We start from the raw sequence: 22,546 nt of genomic DNA on the forward strand, positions 1-22,546 counted from the left end.
AGTTTGATTTAACGATTAGAACAATGCTGGTCACAAGTAGTTTTTCTTCACACGTTAAACAAGCATTAAGGTTATCTAAATGTTTCATATACATGTGAAATAATATCCACCCACAGGTGACTACAATTCACATTATATTAGGTTGAACATATTTAGAATTATTGGAGTTTGTTAATACATTTTAGGACGTGAATTGCCCACAGGTGATTCTAGTTGAAGTATTTGACAGACATAATATTGAATTATGAGAATGTAAAATATCCACAGATATTTTTCATGTCTTACTTTGTTCCTTGATAAGGTTTTACCCACAGGAGAATCCTATTGAAGGTATGAAACTATTTTAAGCTTAATTGTCATTTATCTCTATTATAACTTTCAGTTTTTGTTCTTATTAATGGTTGATTACGATTATTTTGTAGACTTTTAATTAATGGTCCAATTTTTGGAAGATAAAATTGTTTATCACCTGATGTTGTTTTTCACGTTATTGTGTACATCTATAAATTGCATTATGAATCTCAATTTGTGGAAGTTTTCTCGGACATTCATTATTGAAATTGAGAGGCAATTATAGAGAAAGTGAAAATCATAAAGTCTGACAAAGGTGGTGAATATTGTGAAAGGTATGAGAAAACAGGATAATATCCTAAATCTTTCGCGTAATATCTCCAAAAGGTTAGAATTGTTGATTCAATACACAAGGCCAACTTATCCTTGTCATAATGGTGTATAACAAAAGGCAAAATCATACTTTTATGAAAATAGTTAGAAACATAATTAGTTATGCATAATTGCCACACATCTGTGAATTTATATTCTTTCTACAACTGTGTGATTTAAATAGATTTCCGAATAAAGCAGTTTCAAAGACACACTTTGGACTAGAAAGGTTGGAAACCTAGTTTAAATCACATTTAAGTTATGGTTGTTCAGTTGGAGGTGAGGCTTACATTTCCAAGAATGAAAATTGGATTTGAAAACTATTATTGTTTCATTGGTTTTCTTAAATAATCCAAATGGTATTATTTAATGTTCTAACTGTAGTATGAGATTTATTGAAACCTAAAATATAAATTCATTAGTGGTGGCATAATCGGTGGGAGTTCGTGGATATATCTGTTCAAGAGGTCATGATAATGATCTCTTATTTAAGATTTCTACAGATATTGTGAATCTTCTCATTGTCGGAATGTTAGATAATGAAAGAACACAAATTTTTTGATCCTAAATTCCATAATAAAACTACCGCCAATAAACAAATTTCCTGATAACAATATTTACTAGCATTAAGAAGGTCTCAAAAGAGATTGAAAGAAAGTTGTTCATGTTGTTTCAGTGATTTGATTACAAGAATTTATTTCATTTTGATATGGAATGGCAAAGACTCGGTTTCTAGTTCACAAATTATTATGTGTACAATAATAATTTTGGTTAATGGATTGATGTTATGTGAGATAAAATCAATGGTTGAACGTCAAGTCCGGGATATTATTTAGTTGCATGAACGACACAAAACAATTGTGTGCAAATGGGTCTTTCATCCCTAGCATGACTGTAATAGCATAAATAAATGATATAAAGCCCGAACTGCAGCCAAAGATTTTATTGAAATGATGCATCGATTATAAATAAGTTTTTCTCTCGCGTCAAAGAAAGACTTATTCAGAATTATCATAGTACTATTAGTAGCTCAATATGACTTAAGAGTTGCATTACTTAAATGTGAAAATAGCCTTTATTAATGATAAATTTTAGTCTATAACTTTTAGAAATCAAAGTATGAAATTTAAGAAGCCTCCCATAATGGTATATGAAATTCAACAAAACTATAAATGTTTCAAGTTTTGGATGAAATTATTACAGATTTATGCATATACCTCAAGATCAGTGGGAGAAATACATACTCTTGGTCATGTATGTTAAGACATACTACTTACAAGTAGTGATCTTGACTTTATTCATATCTCTATATTTTTTGAAATAAAGGATATCAATGAAGCTTACCATGTGATAATACATATCATATGGATTACTAAAGCTTTCATATAAGGAATATATCGAGTATTCGAAGAATTTTGAGATAATAACATATTTAGCAGATTTTATTTCATGTTGGATAGAAGATATAAATTTAATCTTCATTTCGTCTTAATTCTGATATGAAACTTATAACAAGTTGTTGATATGTTAACTAAATGCCTTAAAGAATCGAAGAACAAATTACGAGAAAGCTATCAAGAATTTTGAGATACTATCTTAACTTTTATGTCTTATAATTAGTTAGCAAACCCAGCTAGAGTTGATTGAGTTTTCATACTACAATTTTATTGGATGTGCGGATTCTATAAAGGAAGAATCCCTTAAGATTAGCTCCACAATTGAGTTTGAATATGACTGCGAGACTTAGAGATTTAAGTTTGTCTCTATATTGCTGAAACTTATCGTCTTAACTTCGCAGCATTAAAGCACAATATGAATGCAAAGGGAACAAAAAAACATGAACCTTGAGTATCCATATGTGAATTATGAATTTCAGAACAATAAGTTGTTTATTTACCGTTAATCACAATTATGTATGCAAATGCACTTACCGCACAGTTACCTTTTAAGACCTCTTAAGAAAGTGTAAATCTTAGGTCTGTGGGAGTAACTAATTATTGAATTTAGCTAGTTTATGTGCTTAGTTTTGAATACTTATTGAGCTCTTATTAATGCAGTTCTGAATATATTTCTATATCCATGTTTAGTATACACTTATGTGGATGGATGAATGTTAACAGAAATAGTCTTTCATTTGAAGACATACTGGACCATTATGATACTCCTCTTAAAGGCCTAGTTGAGCAAGGTAATCATGTTGTGGTACATGGAAGGGAACATGTTGATAACAAGACAATGTGCAACCGCCATGACTCGCATGAAAAGCTTATTTGATCAAGGTATTACGTTAACCACTAAAGTTATTATTTGGCAATTACGCGCGCCTTATGTTTCCTGCAATTAACCATTTATAGATTATCACATGGACCAGTGGGAGAATGTAAGATAATTTCTTATATGATAATTATCTCTATTGGGCCCATTTGAGAATCTGGTTATATTTAAGATATTGCTAAATATCTAATCCATGGTTTATATAAGGGGTTAGTATCTTATTTATGCTCTTCCTTGACGGACGGTCGAGATCTAAAGTCATATTACTAAAATCCTAGGAACTTGGTCCTCTCTCTACCAATAAAAGAGACACAATAACCATCAATGTTGTGTCTAAGGAATTACTCATTACGACCAAGGTGAAGAGAGAGAAACCATGACCTCCACAAGGTATTGCCGCTGCTCCAAGTTGATCGTTCACAGACTACGGATTAACACTACAAGGTATTTCTCATAAACTCTATTAGCATATTATTGTGTGATTATCATGAAGTTCAAGATCCTAAATTACGTATCTATAAAATTAAATCTTATACAAACACCATAGAACTTAAATATTGAAACTCTTCAAGGAAACAAACAGAGCAAAGTACGCAGCCATGACTGCTAGTGTTGTTGTTGTTATTACTAAATGAGAAAACCATATGAGCGTGAGGGTTTGGAGATGGCATTGATTCAAAGTTTGAGATATAGATCGACATTAAAAGAAAATATATACATGTTGTGTCTATCGGAATCCATTTATAAAGAGAGATAAAACAAAAGTCTGTCTACCACTCTTTACCCACGCAGTAAGTGGGCAAGTCACAAGTGGTACTTTGACACATCTGATGTTATAAGGACTCCTACGGGGATCTCTGAGATCATAAAAGATGAATAAAAATAAAAAATAAAAAGAGCAAACCCTGCAATTTGTTTGTGAAAAGGCGAGGGTACCCAAATATACCTCAAGCTAAAACTTTTCCTACGTATAAGTCTTTTCTTCGAAAGTGATTGTCTATGGACTGAGTCGAGACAATATAACTAATCGGTTCACACTTCGTGTGATCGTTTATGGATACGAGATCGAGACAATACAACAACGAAGTATGTTTACTTGATACAAAGGTTCGTACTTAACCAAACACAATAGGATTGCTTATCAAGTAAATAGGAATTAACGTTTGTGTAATTTACTTTAATTACAAGGTCTTGTTAGGCCCGCGCAAATGCACGGGCTAGTTCACTAATAGATTGATACAGTATTTAAGGATGTGTCGTGTGACCATTTATTTTCTTTTTCTCGAAGTTTCTCATCACGTATTTTTCTCCTGCCCATTTTCATTTGCTTTCGTTTGATACAGACCTGGGTTGCACAGACGCGGACACTACAAAATTCTCAAAAAACTAGGACGCAGACACGTATATACATATTTTATTTATATATTATTTTATATATATAATCATGTATTTATACAGCAAAGTCAAGTATTTCGATCCTAAAAATTAGAAAATGATGCTACATGTGTATAAATTTAAAAGAAAAAAAGATATCGTTTGTTTATACACGCCGAAGGTCAAACAATCAGTCACTACTAAACACATGGCACAATCCATTCTTAGAACAACACATGCCCTAATAAAGACCTAAATTATTGATCTAAATGTTTGTCTTTCTTCATTTGGTTAACAATAGTAAAAATAAAGGAAGAAGTTTAAATGAAAATGGAAAAAAAAATGCGCCGGACACGCGTCATCGGTGCGTCCAAATCAGACGCGTGTAGGACACGCGTCATCGGTGCGTCAGACACGTGTCGTGTCAGCATCCCACGCGCGTCCCGTGTTCGTGCAACCCGGATACAGACTGATTAGAAATAAACTGTCTTCAACTTCATTTAAAATTTTAAATTAATTATCGTTCTCAATGTGGCAGCGAGTGAAAAGATTACCAAGCCCAAAACTTAAATCCGTTGCAAGTTGCAACCAAAATGCAATTCCCAAAATGGAAACATCAGACAACTCTTTACCAAAAGATCTAGAAAATCACTCAGACAAAAATCTTAATCTCCATGAAGCTTTCCTTCACATTCAAGACGGCTGGTATGGCCATCTCTCAAACTCTTTTCTCAATCAATAAAATGATTTTAATTTTCCTTTTTCTCAACAAACCCAGTTCCAGTTTCCCATTGAGAACATATTAAACCAAACAAAACAAACGCTTTCTAGAAGTAACAGTCTTAGTTGGGCTAGAGTCACTGGTCAAAATGAGAAAACCGCACTTGTTCAAAGGTATGTCCTTGGAATGACTACTGCAACAACAGAAGAGCGTATTGCCGGCGTCCGGTTTATGCACTTATTTTAACTCTGCTTAACATCTGGATAGGTAATGAAAGCCAATAGATTGGTTTTCAACCAAGAATGAAGCAGACAACTAAAAAGCATATCCAGAATTAGATGATGGTGATTGAAACCAATAACCCCGTCTGCAAAAATTCTCCCGGTCACCAACAGTACTGATCAATAATTTGAACACCTTGGTACTCGCCAACAACAGACTTTTCTCTACTATTAATAGGGAATTCGAATTCCAAAGGAGATCTGTTCTCGACGGAAACGGAACTCATTTGGTGCTTTCCTTCGTTCCATTATAACTCTCGAACAAAGAAATTTAATACAAATGTGAATCCAAACATCAATTCACCCTAAAGTCTTAAACCCAAAGATTAACGGTTATGTCTCATTATAATTCCATGAGAGGCATTCCAAAGTTTGCGAACTATAAAACCACATGCAGAATTCTTTCTGAGACAAAAGAAAAGGGACTCCCAAACTGAATGAAGCCCCAATAGATTTTAAGAAAACAGTACAGATCAACGGAAATTTAGTAGATTTAAAATCATAGAGAGAGACAATGAGCAGTTAGCTCTTTAATCATTTGAATTTCATGCCATATGACCCTGCCATGCTCCAACAATATTCCTTGATACACCTTCATTCCATATTTAATAAGAATGCATGCTAGAAAGAAAATATGTACATGGTCAGAAATTTGCAAGAAGAAGAAGAAGAAAACATGAGTAAATCATTTGTGTTATTTTAAATGAACTCCATTGATGTTAATTCGAAATTTTAAATCATTGATGCCATGTAGGTAACAGCCGCATAAAAAGATGCTTCCCATGTTAGTTATTGATCCTGCAATTTCTTCATCCAGGATCAATAACAAGTATTGGTTAATAACAATACAATGGATTCGATTTAACCATTGCTTCCTAAATTGATATGCAGTACTGAGATTCAACAACGGGCAATATATAAACTTTGATTATGCATATAAATGTGCCACCGTGTATGATTCATCGCCTAAAACGTTCATTACCCTACCTGGGAAAACGTTTTGCGAAGATGATCTTCTGGCGTGTAGTATCTTTTTTCTTTTTGATCTTCGTGTGCTTGATTGTCTTTTTGACAGACATATATTGGAAAATCTTCTGCCAGTTGCGAATGTAGTATTTCCTACCGACCCGTCAGTATGGACATTGGAATGATTGTCTGAATTTCCTCGGCAGCATCTTGTTGGTTATCTGTATCCATCCATATCGCAAGCTTAAGAAACCCACATTGGCTGATGAAGGAGGACTTTTGTATGTCGCTAGTTGTTTGCCGAACATTTATAGAGAATTTACCAAAAGATATGTCTCTTGGTATTAGGATCCCGAAAGATCTAATAGCTATAGAAGTAGTGACCTTTCGTAATATCTCTTTAAACTGAACAGCAACGTAACGATTCGGTAAGACGCTTCGTCTTATCCAAAACATATCTAAAACGCAACTTTAACAAACATCAAAAAGACGTTAGACCACCTTAACCAAAAGACACGATATGATCCTCTCGGTTCAAAGCAAAACATAGTACCACGTGGCTTCCTAATTTTGGGAGAAAATATTTGGATTGTTGTGGTTCCGCCATGTCAGGAAAAGCATTCTGCTTTATATAAAGAAGAATTGATTGATAATAAAATAATTATAATACGCAAATATAAAGTAAATGACACAGCAAGATTTTGTTAACGAGGAAACCGCAAATGCAGAAAAACCCAGGACCTTGTCCAGAATTGAATACTCTTAAGATTAAGCCGCTACACAAAATTATACCAACTTCGTATAGCTGAGACCAAGCAACTAAACTTATAGTTCACCTAGTTCCGTCTGTATTCACACGCCTCCAACTTATAAATAAGCCACGTACTTGGAACAATTCCTTTGGTTCGTATTCCAAACAGTAAAGGAACAATGTGAGTCGGACAAAGGCTTTTTTGTTTATCTTAACATAAACTCCTTCGTCAGGTTCTTAGATTTATCTTATGTTCAATTACCAAAGGTAATCGTTAAGATTTTGCAATCAATACTTTTAATCACAAAGAATTGTATTGATGCTAATCTACACAACTAATCAATCCAATCTACCACAAGGATAAACCGATTATAGTTGGATCCTTTTATACCGAAACAATTATTGTACACATCAAAGATTATAAACCCAAGTCAGAAATCTTCAATCTATTCTTTGTCTTCAAATCTTCTTAGATCTTCAATAAACACCTGCACACAACAACTTGAATCTCTTGTGATCAATCACGCACAGAACGGAGTCTGTTAACATTGGATTATCACAAGATCGTCTTTAACACTAACAACAGTCTAAAGATCCCTGTCAAAACTTCGATCTAGTTTGAGTGAATCTTATATCATAAGAGAAGATTCTCAAGCATAAACAAACTAGGTGCAATCAAAGTTCAACCACCGTTAGTCAATCAAATCAATCGAAAACACAAGATAAACCGCAATTATCTATTTTCCCACCAACGGTACTCGTAGAGCTTCTCAATCCCAAAGAAGACTTTAAACTGAGCGGTCGTAAGAGATTTCGCCTAATTAGGTTACTCTCCTCTACGAATAGGTGGCTACACCAGTAACAACACAACCAAGGAATTTTGTTGTCACGAAGGATTAGTCTTCTAGAAATGAAAACTTCAAGTATTTATAGATAAGGAAGTTTGGACACCAAGCTATTTCCAAAACCGAAAATATTCTCAAGATATGCAATATAATTCCAAATTCGGTTTCCATAATTGTTGGAAATGCTCTGTCCAAAATAATGACCGAAAATCTCTTTGGAAAATATTTGACTAGTAAATGCACATTATTAATTCTCATTTTCCTAAAAAAAAATTAACAACCTTAATTAGAAGATTCTTAACTTATTTAATTTCAATCCTTGGATTTTCTTCCTGTAGCTATTAAGGAATAACTTTGAACAATAAAAGATAAACAATACTGCATGTGTTCAAAGTGTGTTGACATCCTTACTTTGTAAGTCCTCTTTCATACTTACACCCTTGAAACCAATTTTCCACACTTCCAAACAAGTTTAGAATTGGTTCATCTGACTTTCAAGAACTATGTGATTGATTAAGAAATCATGGGTTTAACGGTTCTACCAAAACAAGTGTCGGTTCTACCTCCATGTGAGTATTGTGCATAGTCACACTAGCTTTCCAAAATTCGGTTGACTAAGTACTAGGATCGGTTCCCAACATATATATGGTATCTAATTTATTTGTGTTGCACATGTCCATAGGATCGGTTCCCCTTTGCCTACAAACGTGTTGCATATGTTCATAGGATCGCTTCCCCTTTCTGCTATAAACCTTGTTGCACCTCATACAAGGATCGATTCCCCTTTGTGATGTACTACCCCGCTTTATAGGATCGGTTCCCCTTTACCCAGATTCGGTCCAGTCAATCACAAACTCGATCATACCTCACAGGTGATTACTTAAGATAGGTTTCACTAATAAAAGTCATACCAATACATAAGTCAGGCCTTTGTGAATAGTTCTACCAAGAACACAAACAAGTCGTGAGCGGTTATACTAAATCACACATATTGGATGTTCACAAGATGTGTAATGAATAACAAACCCAATAACGCCTGGCGATTTCCTTTTCGATTCATAAACAAGTTTACGAATTTAGTTCCCTAAAACACATGTAAAACATTGTTTCCTAGGATGAAATCCTCACCTCATACCCATACATAATCACAATAGCATTTAAACGATTATGTCGATGTCTTATCTATAAATTTTAATGGTTAAGCAGTAAACTTCATGTTGTATTCCTTAATACTATGTCTATCTAGAGTGTTCATGCTTCGCAGTTTTGTTTTCAATATGCACGACTTGAAAGATACGTTAGGGAATGAAACAGTTCAAGTCAAATATCACAAACCTCAAGTGGAAGGATTATGTTGTCGTTGTAGCTTCTTACTTCTTCACTTCTTCAAGACTTTGCAATACTTGTGATGTCTCATATCCTAATACTTTCAAGATAACCTATACGAAGTTGAATCTAGTACATAATCAAGCGACTCTTAAATGAGTTTTGATTCACTAAAATATGAAAATCAAACTTGACATATCAACGCTTGGTGGGTTCAACCGAGCTATGCTCTAATAATATCCCCCTTTGTCAATTTTAGTGACAAAACTCTTACAATCATATGGATAAACAAATTACAAGAATTCATTACACATACGCTTGATTCACGAATTCAACAACACAATAACCTGCATTCATTCAATCCTAAAATGTCGTTGTTGAAATTATAATAACAAACCTAATACTCCCCCTAAAGGTGTGATAGGTAGATTTCATCAATCCACACGTCTTTGTTATACCAACCAACATGATATGTTACTCCCCCTTAGTCTATGCTTTTACTCTTTCGTTAGATAAACGTTTAAGCATAATAGTTCTTTTCCTTAGTGATACCAATCAATATAAAATCAATACCGGTATCACTTGTTTACTCCATATATTTCTCCCCCTTTTTGTCACAAAATGACAAAGAAACGAAAAAATAAATGACAACACGAATAGAATCTTACAAATCTCAAAGTAGACTTGAAAACTTATAGAGTTAAGCACGAGGGTTCCACACACCATTTTTATAACCAATGAAAAAGCGGGGGTCTAACAACACCACCCAATATTTCGCTTAGCAATCTGTATGGACAAAATCCAATATACTTTTTATGAGAATCAACTAGACAGTCAGACTCAATCAATAAAAAGATATATCAAAGAGTTTATATCTCAATCTCTCGATTTGATCTTTACTAAAGCAAATAGAAATATGCGAGTCTTTATCAAAGAGAGATAAACTTGGACAGTACCAAAGACCAATGTCCAAGGATCAATCAACTACAATCAACAACCAAAGGTTGGATTAGACAAGTTGATGATCTTAACGCACAACCTGTATTATTTCAATTATATAAAATATAATGCGGAAAAGAAATAACACAGACACCAGAAATTTTGTTAACGAGGAAACCACAAATGCAGAAAAACCCCTGGACCTAGTCCAGATTGAATACACACTGTATTAAGCCGCTACAGACACTAGCCTACTGCAAACTAACTTCGGACTGGACTATAGTTGAACCCCTATCAATCTCCCACTGATACAAGGTACAGTTGTACTCCTACGCCTCTGATCCCAGCAGGATACTGCGCACTTGATTCCCTTAGCTGATCTCAACCCAAAATCACAGACAAGGTAAACCCTAGGTTTTGTTCCGTCTTAAGATATAAAATCAAGGTGAACAGAAACCAATTGATAATCCGGTCTTATATTCCTAAAGAACAGCCTAGATTAATCAATCAGTTCTCTACAATCCTTCCTGACTACACAGGCGGTTTGTCGAGGAATCACAAACAGTGAGAGGAAGATGTTTGTGACTTCTTTATCTTGCCTATCGGAGAACTCTCACGATCTCAAGCCAATCAATCGATTGTACTCGTACGATAGAAGATGCAAGATCAGATCACACAACTACGATAAAAGTAGTATCGGTCTGGCTTCACAATCCCAATGAAGTCTTTAAGTCGTTAACCTGGTTTTAGAGAAGAAAACCAAAGGTTAAAGGAGAATCGACTCTAGCGAGCGCAGTAGTATCACACAGACGTGTGGGGATTAGTTTTGCCCAATGATAGATGTCTCCTTTATATAGCCTTCAAATCAGGGTTTTTCCTTAGTTACAAAGCAATCTATATTCACCGTTAGATGAAAACCTGATTTAGATTCAAGCCAATATCTCTCAACCGTTAGATCGAAAACTTAGCTTGTCACACACACTTGGGTATACGTTTACTGGGTTCGTGAAAACCATGCCTGAACGTGTACGTGTATGTTGGTTCAACATAGTAACCCAAAAGGTTAACCATATGAGCATTTCATATTAACCTTGTTCTTCTTCACCATAACTAGTTCAATTGACTCAAATGAACTAGTTAGAGAGTTGTTCAATTTCTATGAGATCTTATGTAACTACACAAGACACAATTGAAACAAAGATGATTTGATTCGATTAAATCGGCTCATGAACATTATAGCCACGGTTTTCATAAAGCATTCCTTAGTAATTTAATGTTTCATGTTCAAAGCACATCTTTAGATCATAACCTATTAAGTTCACAAACAAGTTCGCGGACTTAAGTTAATCGGTTGAGTTTTCCAAACTCAACAGAAATTCTCGGTTCGAGTACTTCCGCCAGTTCGCGGACTGGGTTCGCGGACTTAGCACACAAACGAGTTTTGGAAAATCCAGCAGAAATTCTCGGTCGAGAACTTCCGACAGTTTGCGGACTGAGTCTGCCGACTGGGTTCGCGGACTTGGCAAGCCAATTCCACAATCCTCCTGATTTCTCTTGATCAACAAATTTCGAAAACTTCGGTTCAAGGAATACATGGTTATGTAATCTAAACTCTTATATTAATCATTGAGACATTCTCAGAGGACGCTATGTAGCCGTTATTCACAGACCGATTCACGTCAGAGCAATTCTCAAAGTGATTGAAACTTTTCATGACTTTCGTCACTAGGTGAAGATAAACTTAATCAAAGCTAAATGCTTTACCAACACACGATTTCGAGATAAAACATAAGCAATGAATGCTCAGCTCGAAATGTCAAGTGTGTATGATCTAGTCTATATAGCATACGACTTTTGTCTCATAAGAAGTAGGAGATAGAATAGATATACTTTTGAGTGATAGATAAGTTCAAGTCTCCACATACCTTTTTGTTGATGAAGTTCCACGGTTCCTTGTATAGATCTTCGTCGTTGTATGATGAATCTCCATGAAGTCCTTGAGCTTAACTACACTTTTCTATCCTAGTCCGAGACTTAGCTATGTAGGCTAGAAATCAAGACTCATAGTTTTGATCACTAACATTGACAAACATGCTTGAGATAGAAACGCATGCGAGGTTGACCGAGCTATGCTCTAACAACCAATATCAAAATCGAAACTACAAAGTAATTATGTTTTGATAAGTTACCACGGAAATAATTTCCTGAAGCAATTTTCCCAATTTAGTTTAGCAAACCAAAAATCAACTAAGCATCTTAGTCCCTTTGCTAAGCCGATTGCACAAATACAACCGCTTCATTCGATAAGACCAAAATAAAGGTTACTCTATTTTTTTCATCAGGTTCTAATTATCCATATAACTTAGACCTTTCAATTTTAAACAAGCCAAATACTATGTTAGTTAACTAGCATTTCTTGTTAAGGCATTCGATTAGACTTGAATAACCGAAACCTCCACTTTGATAAGTATAACTAAGATAAACTTAGTTTCTCTTATCCGAAATCGAATTGGACTAAACAACTCATCCCGTAAACCTTTTCTTTTGTTAAGCCATAAATAATTCATACAAACCAAATAAATCAACTTGCAAAATTATTCACCTCAACCGGAAGCAATTGAATCAACATAAGCATTAAAACACCGCGAAATTTTGTGAGCCTAAACAATTGATACAACACAATAAAGCAAGATAATAATAGTTTTTCTTAACCGGAACCAATCGAATCACACACACATCATGGAATAAAACATCAATTGTACCGAAGTTTTGTTAAGAAAAAGAAAAATATATATGAAATAAAAATCAGGCTTTTCTTAAACATGAAAACAATTAACTAACAACATTGTTACCTCAAATTTCGCATCACTTCTCCAATATGTTTGCATCTTCTTCAAGAGAGAATTGATATCGAAATATCATTATGTTGTCATCATTATGCAAAACAAAAGAATAACAACAACCCTCAACCTTTACCAGAGAAAGGTTGAAAACCGGTTTTAACAATTGCAAGAAAAAGTTGAAAACCTTTGAAACACATATACTTTTATGCTAAACCAAAACCGATTCAACATATTGTTGACATTTTCACATATTGTTTCTACCAGAACACCTCATGATCCTTTGATAAAGCCTACCAATATGGGCTAGAACTTAATCCTGCTAAATCAAAAAGTCACCCAAATTATAAGGGTTCACAACATTATGAGATCGAATATCAAGGTAATAAAACCGAAATCAAATATCCCATAAGCATCCATAGCCATAATAAAGCATTCAAGCACAGGTTATGTAAATCAAAAACCATCACAAGAAAAATTATAAAAAAAATAATTTTATTCATAATAGTTTTTATTCAAAATAGACTTAATACAAGAAAAAAATCAAAAATTGATGTCTATTTTCTTAGATTAAGTATTACAGCATATAACTTAACCTCTAGTGGTGCTCTTGTTGTTCACTGAGGTTTCTTCAGTGTTCAAACTTTTGAAGCATGTCTCAAGAGACTTGTCAACAACCACTTCTTGTTTCTCAAGCTTTTCAACTTGAATCTTCACATCAGCAATATCAGCTTTTGTTTCCTCAATTTTTTCTTTGATCCAATCTTGATTTCGAACTGTTATAATGAGATTGGTTCTTAGTTCCTCTAAATATAGTCAATCATACTATCATAACGAATCCACTTGGTTTTGGTTGGATCTTGCAGGTTGTAAGCCAACAGACATGACTCATCTTATGATCCAACTGAACTATCAGAATCATAATCAGACATGATATTTGATATGATTTTCTTCTTCCTTTCTGTATTGATTCCTTGACAATCTATAACCTTTTGAGCTTCCTCCTTATTAGCCTTTGAGATACTGCGAGTTATGGGAGGCATGCTTGCTCTTATATAAATAAAAGGATAGATCAGGGTATTAGAATACAGACAAGAGATAATTTCCCTTAAAAGGGGATAACTTTTGGTCCGAAAGTTATCAGAGAAACCGAAAATATTAGGCAATATATTTCGTTTCCTTAGTTTGAACTTCTCAAGTTGGAAGATTTATTAAAATTTGAAAATTCCAAATATAACCTATTTTTGGAAAATCATGATAAACATGAACATTTTTCATAATTATAGATTCGCAGCTATCCATAAAGTTTCTCAATTTTTCTGATACACAACTACACAAACAAATGTGCTCCAGATTTATTGTGCATTTCTCATCCATGAATAAGAGCACGAAGGAGGATGAGAATGCACAACTTTGATACAACTAGGTTGCATCGGAATAAGCTTTTTCTAGCTTACAGTGAATATCAGAAACATAGTTCATGTTTCTCTTAGGGAATTTCTGCCCAAAATATTTTTTCTCAAGACGATGATTTTTTTATAACTCTAGAGATATGATCATGTGGAGAAAATGTACTGACATGAAAATTCTCGGAGATAGATAAATCTCTCTTAATTCTTTCAATGAGATTTTCATAAGATTTTCTCATTCTAAGGACTTCCTTATTATTCACATCAGTGTGATTATCTGAAACAATTATTGGAAACTCCTTATTGTTTCTTTTGGCAGAGATTCTCTCTTTCCCTTTCTTCTAGAGTCGTTCTTCATCAAAACAAGGATTGTTTCGATAAGGATGAGGAGGAATCCTTCCAGAAGCGATTATCAACTCTTTTACTAGTCCAGAAGAGGCTATAAATAACGGATGAAGTCTATTATTAAACATGATTTATCATGGTTTTCATCTGTTATTCGAACCGTTATTTATTTAGTGTGACTCTTTATAAATGACAAATAAAGAAGGTTACTAAATATAACGAATGAAATATGTGATTTTAAGTCGCAAACAGAACATGTCATTTAGTACCACGGTTATCATATGTTAAATAAAATAACAAATGACGTCTGCCAAAAAGGAGACACTTAATATAACGGTAATTAAGTGCTATATACAATTACGGTTGATATCTGCAGTTCCGTCATTTTCATTTTATTTTCATTTTTGGTATTTTAGATTTTGTGAATCTGAAATTCATTTGAGATTCAGATTCCATGTATCTGAAACAAAATTTCTATTAAAATTTCTAATAAAATGAAATAGGATCTTAAGTAAAACGTATGAGATTAACTTTATATCAATTACCAAAAAAAAACAAAGAATCCCTGAATACAAATTAAATGAAAAATCAACTCTAGAAACTCAAAGTCACATATCAAATATTAAAATCAATCAAGAGTCGCCTACTCGTTAAAATTGAATTCAATCTACCGTGACCCAATATTGCCACTCTAACTTGGTCCCTATCCTGAAGAAGTTACACTTAATCATGTCACCTCTTTATAAAACATCTCCAACTCCAACTACTACTTCTCTATATGAACGTTGTTGTCCGCGAGAATTCTTGACCAAACTGGAAGGAAAATGGGAAACCCTTGGAAGTAGATAACAATGAGGAAGATCAAAACCGTTGTCAACTCATGTTTGGAAGGTTCTAGCGATAAAATGATTTATGAAAAACCTTGTTGTCAACTCATGTTTGGAATTGTTCTCTTTATCTTTGTCTATCCCATGCAACTTGTTTATTCAGTCTTGAACTCCTCTCCTTGTAATTCAAGCAGTTGAGCCAGTACTCTGAGAAAATAACAAAAGAATACCAAAAGAACCAACCATGAATTAGTAAAACCTTTGCAAGTAAGCATGAAATATGAATATATCTTAAACCAATAAAGAATAGCCTAACAGCAGCAGCATAGAATAACTGAATTTCATGTCTAAAACAAAATGCAAGTTTGTATTGCACAAACGATTTTCGGGTACAAATCAACTGTTTAAATTGCAACGAAATGAAAGCAACATACTGGAAGACCTCAAAATTTGAGCCTCCATCCAAATCACAACAACCTCACTTATACTAAGATTTGAAGAAAACTCACTTTGTTATTGTTCATGCACAATGCCACAATCTGAGTTGTAGATTAAGCAACCATTTCTTGCTTTGATTTCAATACAATTCCAGCATCTTGCTTTGGCTTCAGTACAAGTCTAAGCATCTTGAACTTTAGAATCAGTTACAATCTTACATTTAAAATCAATCAATCACCTGAAGAACTCAAATTAATTACTATCACAGTAAGTAATGCCCCACTAAACATGTAATATAGAGAAAACGGTCTTAATTATTCTTGTGTCTTTGGAATGATTTGTATGCCATGAACCCGAACAAGGATGAGTCCAGGGTTTTGGAATTCTCCCGAATTGACATCAGATGACGTGTAGGATTGAAACATTGCCTTGAGTTCATCTTTCCACACCTAGCCGTGAATCTGAAAATCATCAATCTAAAATTGATAAATTTCTAAATAAAACCAAACATAAAGACTGAAACCCCAAATTTTAAATCTTCTCAGATTAAAAGACTATAACAGAACAGTCACTACAGACCCAGAAAAACTAAAATCCTAACAAAGATAGAAAAATCTAGATCTATCAAATATTAAAAGTTAAAGAACATCTTACCATAGAAACCTCAAACCCCTAAAAGGAAAAACATTAACATAATAATACTTTGATGTTAACTACTTAAAAGGGAACTTAAATAGAATTTAGAAATCGGTTTTACCTTGGTAAGACCTTCAACATCACTGAAATCACAAAGAACAACTTGAATAGATCGATTAATTTTGTTTCTTGGTATAAGAGTTGCATTAACAAACAAGAAGAAATCAAAATCCCTAGCAAATTCCAGATTCAACAAATAATCCCAATTTCACTAAAACCCTAGAGTCTATACCACAATCTTCCCCAAATCGGATTTTTTAATAAAAACCCTAGAATCTTACAAGAAATCTAAATCTAATAAAATCGAAATTGAACAATAGAAAACGAAGAAGAAAAATCATACATGTTGTAAGGGGTTGGTTTAATGAACAACAAACTGTTGTTGTTTTTGTCTCTAGCTTTGTTGGAGAGCTTGCGTTTTGTGGAGAAGATGAAATTTTTCAGTCTATTCTTTGGAACCCTGATTTTGGGCATAATGAAATCTTACTAGGCATACTGCATAAAGACAAAAAAAGGTTTTGAAATAGCAGAATCATATTACCCCTTAACCCAAATTTTTTTAATGGCAAATCTGCCCTTTACGTATTAGTGTTAGTAATATTGATTAGTGATTAAATATTTTGTTTAGTGATTAAGATAATTTTCAGAATTATAAAGGTTGTTTAGATGATTTTTTGGATCATGGTTCGGCGAAACAGGTTGAGGTTCGGCTCACATCTATGAGCCGAATCTACCAATTGATGAATGGTTCGGCTCACTGAATATGTTTACTACATGCGCCGAACCTATAATTTTCAATTCCAACCCTTTTGCTAGACACTAGTTCGGCTTATATGAAAGTTTCATAGTAAGACGAACAACAACCTGAATAGCTCAGAAAAAAAAAATTACTGGTTCGGCTTATATTTCGAAAATCGTATGAGCAGAACATCAATTTGTTATTTTTTGGGTTAAAATATTGTTATTGGTTCGGCACATACTGAGAATATCGTAATAGACGAACCTCGTAAATGTGTTAGTTTCGGCACATATTATGATTATCGAATACGCCGAACCCATATGCATCTCTATCTGTGACTAGGTTCGGCTTGAAATTTCATGAAATTTCATGTCGAACTGTTCATATACACTTACAGGAAGCTTTTGTGAAGAACAGTCGTCTAAAAACGCAACTCAATTTTGAGCCGAGCCCAACACTGTAACCGTCATTTAATCGATGAAAAACAACAAATAGGAGATTGGGTTTGTAAAACTTGCTTTCTTATCCTCATTTACAGAGTTTGAGATGCAGTTGGTTCAATTTCTGGTTCAATTGGTGGTTGATTTTTCAGTTTCTACACCTTCATTTTCAATTGGTTATCCTTCTTCAATTGATGGATTAAAAGACGATTTGGTTTGCCTAGTCCCTGCTTTTCTTTGTACGAGTCATTATGTGGTTGAGTTTAATCGACGATCAAATTTTTACCAATCGACAATTAATCACGATGATGAATTTTTTTTTTCGCAGGAGGGGGAAGAGTTCGGCTAGAGGAGGAGGAAGAAGAAGAGATGGTAAGGGAAACTGATTTTGATTTTTTAGAAAACTGATTTTAGATTTTTGTATTAAGGGTATATAGGTAATTGAACTACCCATAGGGTACCCCTTATAAGGTCACCCAAGATGGGACTATTGTTTTGTATGCCTAGAAAGATTTAGGTATGCCCAAAATCAGGGTTCATTCTTTGGGAGATGCAGAAGACGGAGAAAAGAAGGAGAGACTAGAGAGACGCAGAAAAAGGCTAGGTTTAGAAGTTAAACGAAAAAAAATGGGCTCAAAACTGGGCTATGGGAAATAGATGCTCCCATGGTCATGCAATCCTCCGTACCAATAGGTCATTCGTATCAAAAACAAAAAAAATACAATGGGTCGTTACCAAACTAGATGAAAGGCCCACGAAAAATTAGTCGGTGGCTAACATGGAATCACATTTGGCTAGCCACTTCTGGGTATCCAACAGAAGATTAGTGGTGGTCGTATAAATACTAAATATATACGTCGGATTTATTTTGTGATATAATATTTTCTTAATAAATCACACACCTAGTAAATTACCACGTTTGAGAATGACGGTTTTTTTACATTAAATGATGGGCCCTATTATTTTATTTTTATATGACAAAATTTATTTGTGAAACCCTATTCACATGACTAATCCGTCATTTAAAAGCGTGATTAATAGCCCTTTCTGGACTAGTGTTTTGAGTTGATCCTATCGGGTAGTGGTATAATCTGTCTTTCTACTGAGAAATGGTGTTTCAGTTTTTTAAGACAAGAAACTTTCTTCAATATTTTTACCACCGTATGTTGAAGAAGTATAAGTTTCATGTCAAGTGACTGAAAGTTGTATTCCTTAAGATCACGCTCATGGAATCGGTTCAGAGTTTCCTTTGCACATGATTTCGTTTGATCATCAGTAGATCTAGAAGCTGGTTTTTCATCCTCTACTAACTTGATGTAGTTAGGCAGACTACCATCATCTTGATCTGTTTTAGATGTGACTAAATCGGTTTTATCACAGTCTATAAAATTCGAGCAAGGACTTTTAGTTCCCTCAGCATCAGAAGAAATCACAACAGAATCATTCATCAGAGTCATGGGATGTGTCTCTTTAACAGTAAAAGATTTACCAAGAGTTTCTAGTATGACAGTGAGATCCATATTCTCTTTGGCCAGACAATTCAATTGAATTTCTTTATCTCTGATCTCCTATTTAAGAAGATTTGTCTCTGTCTTTAATAACATTACTTTAGAAGACAGAGATTTAATAGGCTTTAGGAGTTTTACCAACTCTATATCAGCATCTTTCTTTCTATCAGAGATGGACATAGATGTTTTCGCAACTCCTGGATCATGAGTCAACGAAGTAGTAACATCTTCAACTTTTGAGTATTCAAACTCTTGCGTAACGTTAACTGGATCGACCATTGGACTGATACGTTGGATCGCACCAAACACATATTGTTAGATATTTTGGTGTTTGCCTGCTCTGATACCAATTGAAAAGGAGAGGGTACCCAAATATACCTCAAGCTAAAACTTTTCCTACCTATAAGTCCTTTCTCCGAAAGTGATTGTCTATGGACTGAGTCGAGACAATACAACTAATCGGTTCACACTTCGTGTGATCGTTTATGGATACGAGATCGAGAAAATACAACAACAAAGTATGTTTACTTGATACAAAGGTTCGTACTTAATCAAACACAATAGGATTACTTATCAAGTAAATAGGAATTAACGTTTGTGTAATTTACTTTAATTATAATAAAACAATTATAATGCGGAAATATAAAGTAAATGACACAACAAGATTTTGTTAACGAGGAAACCGCAAATGCAAAAAAAAAAACCCGGGACCTTGTCCAGAATTGAATACTCTCAGGATTAAGCCGCTACACAAAATTACACCAACTTCGTATAGTTGAGACCAAGCAACTAAACTTATAGTTCACCTAGTTCCGTCTGTATTCCCACGCTTCCAAGTTATAAATAAGTCACGTACTTGGAACAATTCCTTTGGTTCGTATTCCAAACAGTAAAGGAACAACAAATATGTTTGGCATCAACTCTATTCAACCAAGTAATGTGAGTCGGACAAAGGCTCTTCTGTTTATATTAACATAAACTCCTTCGTCGGGTTCTTAGATTTATCTTATGTTCAATTACCAAAGGTAATCGTTAAGATTTTGCAATCAATACTTTTAATCACAAAGAATTGTATTGATGCCGATCTACACAACTAATCAATCCAATCTACCACAAGGATAAACCGATTATAGTTGGATCCTCTTATACCGAAACAAGTATTGTGCACACCAAAGATTATAAACCCAAGTCAGAAATCTTCAATCTCTTCTTTGTCTTCAAATCTTCTTAGATCTTCAATAAACACCTGCACTCAACAACTTGAATCTCTTGTGATCAATCACGCACAGAACGGAGTATGTTAACAACGGATTATCACAAGATCGTCTTTAGTACTAACAAAAGTTTAAAGATCCCTGTCGAAACTTCGATCTAGTTTGAGTGAATCTTATATCAGAAGAGAAGATTCTCAAGCATAAACAAACTAGTAAATCAAACTAATCGAAAACACAAGATAAACCGCAATTATATATTTTCCCACCAACGGTACTCGTAGAGATTCTCAATCCCAAAGAAGATTTTAAACTCAGCGGTCGTAAGAGATTTCTCTAATTAGGTTACTCTCCTCTCCGAATAGGATGCTACACCAGTAACAACACAACCGAGGAAATTTGCTTTCACGGAGGATTAGTTTGCTAGAAATGCTAACTTCAAGTATTTATACACAAGGAACTTTGGACACCAAGGAATTTCCAAATCCGAAAATATTCTCAAGATATGCAATATAATTCCAAATTCGGTTTCCATAATTCCTGGAAATGCTCTGTCCAGAATAATGACCAAAAATCTCTTTGGAAAATCTTTAAATAGTAAATGCACATTACAAATTCTCAATTTCCAAAAATAAAATTAACAACCTTAATTAAAAGATTCTTTAAATATTTAATTTCGATCCTGGTATTTTCTTCCTGTAGCTATTAAGGAATAACTTTGAACAATAAAAGATAAACAATACTGCATGTGTTCAAAGTGTGTCGACATCCTTACTTTGTAAGTCCTCTTTCATACTTACACCCTCGAAATCGATTTGCCACACTTCCAAACAAGTTTAGAATTGGTTCATCTGACTTTTAAGAACTATGTGATTGATTAAGAAACACTCAATCACAAATCATGGGTTTAACGGTTCTACCAAAACAAGTGTCGGTTCTACCTCCGTGTAAGTACTGTGCATAGTCACACTAGCTTTCCAAAATTAAGTTGACTAGGTACTAGGATCGGTTCTCCACATATATATGGTATCTAACTTATATGTGTTGCACATGTCCATAGGATCGGTTCCCCTTTGCCTAAAAATGTGTTGCAGATGTTCATAGGATCGGTTCACCTTTCTTCCATAAACCTTGTTGCACCTCATACAAGGATCGATTCCCCTTTGTGATGTACTGCACCTCTTCATAGGATCGGTTCCACTTTACCCATATTCGGTCCATTCAATCACAAAATCGATCATACCTCCCAGGTGATTACTTAAGATCGGTTTCACTAATAAAAGTCATACCAATACATAAGCTAGGCCTTTGTTAATAGTTCTACAAAGAACACAAACAAGTCTTGAGCGGTTATACTAAATCACACATATTGGATGTTCACAAGATATCCAATGAATAACAATCCCAATAACGCCTGGCGATTTCCTTTTCTATTCATAAACAAGTTTACGAACTTACTTCCTTAAAACACATGTAAAACATTGTTTCCTAGGATGAAATCCTCACCTCATACCCATACATAATCACAATAGCATTTAAACGATTATGTCGATGTCTTATCTACAAAGTTTAATGGTTAAGCAATAAACTTCATATTTTATTCCTTAATACTATGTCTATCTAGAGTGTTCATGCTTCGCAGTTTTGTTTTCAATATGCACGACTTGAAAGATACACTAGGGAATGAAACAGTTCAAGTCAAATATCACAAACCTCAAGTGGAAGGATTATGTTGTCGTTGTAGATTCTTACTTCTTCACTTCTTCACTTCTTCAAGACTTTGCAATACTTGTAATGTCTCATATCCTAATACTTTCAAGCTAACCTATACGAAGTTGACCCTAGTACATAATCAAGCGACTCTTAAATGAGTTTTGATTCACTAAAATATGACAACCAAACTTGATATACCAACGCTTGGTGGGTTCAACCGAGTTATGCTCTAACAGTTTG

General features: G+C 34.2%; 1 long non-coding RNA gene across 1 annotated transcript; it reads right to left on the reverse strand.

Annotated features, from left to right (window-relative positions):
* Window positions 1-5,786: 5,786 nt before the first annotated feature.
* LOC113308290 lies at window positions 5,787-6,611 on the reverse strand. Its single transcript, XR_003339646.1, has 2 exons — window positions 6,301-6,611; window positions 5,787-5,934 (listed from the first exon to the last, which is right to left on the reverse strand). It is a non-coding gene; the product is annotated as an uncharacterized LOC113308290 (long non-coding RNA).
* Window positions 6,612-22,546: the final 15,935 nt, after the last annotated feature.

The sequence above is a fragment of the Papaver somniferum genome, chromosome 9, assembly GCF_003573695.1.
Source record: "Papaver somniferum cultivar HN1 chromosome 9, ASM357369v1, whole genome shotgun sequence".
Lineage (NCBI taxonomy): Eukaryota > Viridiplantae > Streptophyta > Magnoliopsida > Ranunculales > Papaveraceae > Papaver > Papaver somniferum.